Source organism: Talpa europaea, assembly GCF_964194135.1.
Source record: "Talpa europaea genome assembly, chromosome: 7".
NCBI lineage: Eukaryota > Metazoa > Chordata > Mammalia > Eulipotyphla > Talpidae > Talpa > Talpa europaea.
In genome coordinates this window covers 100,992,149-100,994,716 of record NC_140074.1, presented here as the reverse complement: position 1 = coordinate 100,994,716, position 2,568 = coordinate 100,992,149, and positions in this window count along the sequence as shown.

Here is a 2,568-nt window from a genome sequence, read left to right as displayed (position 1 = left end):
CAGAAGTGCGGGAGTATGAGAGAATTCACCAGAGCCAGAGCGGGGAACAGAACAGCCAGAGTGACGAAATACACTGCTGAGGGGAGCAGCAGTGGGACCCTCGCTGGTGGCGGGGGATCAAAACGGCGCTGCAGAGGCTGCGGGCAGCTTTGCAGCCCAGCGCTCAACCCCGTGCCACCAGGGGAGGTCCTGTTATAGAGCAGCCCCGATATTAAACGGGTTCCTGGCTGTGGGTCCTCACCCGCGCGCTTTAAAGAGACTTATGAATACTCTACTACAGACACACACAAAAGGGTTAATAAAAGGTTTATTTACAAGAGAAAAAGAAAATAAGGAAAAGGTACAACTCAGGGAGAAGATAGGGAAATAAAGTCTTTCATGCGTCCTACCCGATCCGACGACCTGGAAACCCAAAGTCACTCTCAGAGCTGACCGGACGCTGCAAGCTGGCCGAGAGCCCAAAATGGAGAGCCCCCAAAGCCCACGTGTCTGCCTTTTGTATCCACCTGGCTGCTTAACCCCACCCTCAGGTCCCAGCCACCTTCCCTTTGGTGGTGATGGGATTTGGAGTTCCCAGTGTCTTTGGCTTTGACCTGGGGTGGGGGTGGAGTCCACAAAGCCTATATGGAATTTGCTTTGGGACATCCTTTTCCCCCTAACAGTCCTATTTTTAATTTTTGTAGCTAACAGAAAATTGAAAATGGAAGGTGACTCGCACACCATTTCTTTAGATAGGCAGGGAGGAACCCCAGCCTACTTCCTTGAAGCAATGTCCAGCACGCAGTGGCAGTTTCAGTACCTGGAGCTAGACTGTAGTGTCTAGGATAGGCTACAAAAATGAAAGAGCCCTGCAGTCTCAGATGAGGGACTTCCGTGGCCAATGGAACTGACAGTTGTAGACATACTGTAAAATGACCCCACCTTGCTCTAGCAGACAAGCAAGTAAACAGCTATTGAAGTGAAAATATATTATTGAGCAAATGAATATAATAAAGATTCTAGCAGAACTTTCAGCCCAGGTGCAATGAACATTCCACTGCAGGCATAATTAACACGTTTGCTTGCTTACAGCTCCTTCCCTTTTAGGATTCATGCCCAGGGCTTCAGCACTCTTATCTACAAGGTCGGACATGCAACTAGCTGGGCTCTCTCTCCAAGGCCATACCGGAATGCCTGCATTCTTTCCGCCCTTGCCTTGTCCACCTTGTCTGGGGACTTTGCCACAAATGGTTGTGCCTGCTGAAAAACAATGTTATGAATGTAACAGATATGGACACAGTTGTATATAAAATGAACTCTTGGTCTTTAAACTGGTGCTTAGGCCTTAGGGACTACCCTCGTCTGGGACCTTGTGCATGAGTAATAAAGCTTCTCCTGACCTCACCACTCCTGAAGTACCGCTTGTTCTTCCTCTGCCTGGGTAAAAGGCTAGAATTTATTTCCACAACACTATACAAAATCTGCCATCTGTAGGTAACGTCAGCCTTTCTACCTGCACTCATGACCAAAGAGCCTGATAACAAAGATTTAGACAATTAATACCCAGTCTTTACATCTCCACAGTGCAGGCTTTAGAAAGGGTGAGTTTAAACCCAAAATTGCCGCCTTCTGTGCATAGACATTCATCAACACATCTTTAGGTCAAATTAACTCAGAACCACAACTCCTCCCCTCCCCCCCAAGAATAATTACATTCCTAGTGTCAATGACTTGCTATATAAACTAAATTCAAACTTGTGATTTGGGGGGCAATTCTCACAGGGTAAAAGCTATTGGCCTGCTTCCCAGGTTCGAATCTTCACTTTGAAATTAGCTCATAAACTCTTTGTCTGTGATTCCAGTTGAAACAGTGAACCAAGGGAGTGCTGCCTCCAGTGGGAAATCACAGGCTGCGGCTTCAAGAACCATTAGCACAGCCCAGGCCGTGGCTCCGCCTCTTTGCGGCAAAACTCAGACCGGTGCAAACCAGTTCAGGGTCCTGACGGACATCCCGCATCACCCAATCCTCCGCAAGCCCCGGCCTCCCCAGCTCTCCGTGGAAGATCGGGAAGGCCCGGTGACCGGCGTGCCAGGAGGCGGCTCTGAATCTGTTGGACAGCCAATGACCGGGCTGCTGAGGCCCGAGGGCGGGGCAGCGACCAATGGTGAGGGCGCGGGGGCGGGCCCTCACTAGCCCCACCCCTCAGGGCCGCGGCGCCCGGGGGAGCGGGCGGGCGAGGCGAGGAGGCGGGGCCTCGGGCAGCGGGAGGCGCGTGCGCAGTATGGCGCCCGCAGGAGGCGGGGGATGACGTCGCCGCCGCCGCCGGCTGCCGCGCCCCGCCCCGCGCCGCCCTCAGCACTGAGGTAGCTCGGCGCGGGCGGCGCCTGCCTGCCGCCGCCTCCACTGCGCGTCGGTGCAGCACCAACCATCTTTGTCTGCCGGCCCCGCGGCCGCCGAGCTTTGTTGCCGGCGCCCGTCCCCCGGCCGGCCGGGGCGCGCCGCCGAGCAGCCCTCTCACCGCGCTGGCGTCGTCCTCGTCCCCCTCGCCGCCCCCGCCGCCCTCCGCGCGCGGCCGGGCCCTGCCCCCC